The sequence below is a fragment of the Propithecus coquereli genome, unplaced genomic scaffold (assembly GCF_000956105.1).
Source record: "Propithecus coquereli isolate 6110/MARCELLA unplaced genomic scaffold, Pcoq_1.0 Scaffold282, whole genome shotgun sequence".
Taxonomy (NCBI): Eukaryota; Metazoa; Chordata; class Mammalia; order Primates; family Indriidae; genus Propithecus; species Propithecus coquereli.
Genome location: NW_012148419.1, coordinates 2,688,241 through 2,689,168, shown reverse-complemented (window position 1 = coordinate 2,689,168; position 928 = coordinate 2,688,241).

Here is a 928-nt window from a genome sequence, read left to right as displayed (position 1 = left end):
CAATTAAATAACAATATAATTGTAAATCAATCACAATTTACATCATTTTATTTTAACATCCTTGGAAATCTGAACATAAATCTGTATTGAATTCTGCAAAATTATTTCCAGAAATTACACAAATAACACTAGAGGTGGAAAGAAAAATTAACATCTCTAAAGGGTTTCCTGGTGCAAACCTGTATTGAGAAAATCCTCTCTGGGTCCCAGAAACAGCAGGCAGGGCCATTTTGATTGTGGCTTTACCCCTCTTGGGCCTCTTAAGCAATCTAGATCCACATACAGCCACTATCACCCCTCCTGTGGGCAGAGTGTTCTGTTATCTCTTACCCTGTGTATCCATTTTCCCATGAAAGGCACAAATTGACCTTACAACTCTCCTTTGGAATTAGAGACCTTAATTCTCACAATATCCAGAGAGTAGAGGGCAGAGAAGGAGTCAGGTTGTGGTTTAACAATATCTCTGGGGATACATGATCTCTTATTAAAAAAAGAAGAGAAAAACCAGACAAATAAGTGCTGTCTGTTTTTCATTCAACATTTCTACACATTTATTAGTGATAAAAGTTATTTTCACAGTAATCTAAGTTTTTGCTAACTTTGGTTTTTAAAAATAAGCAATCTAGATAGGGTTTCTTGAATACATAGGCCTGACACAGTTTTATTTCCTAAAATGCGTAAGCTGCTTTCTATTTCGGCCAACTTCATGGAAAGGTTTAAAATCCTAGGTCAACACATATTGATCAACATCAACAACAGAAATAATACCTGTGGCTGTAAAAATAATGCCTCTTCTAAGTCCAAGTGATTACATAATAAAATATGTATCTAGCGATAACAGTCAAGAACAAAAAACAATAAAGTAGCCTAGCTGCTAACTAATTATGTTATTAAGCTATCTGTAGAAAAATGTTATCAATAAATGTGA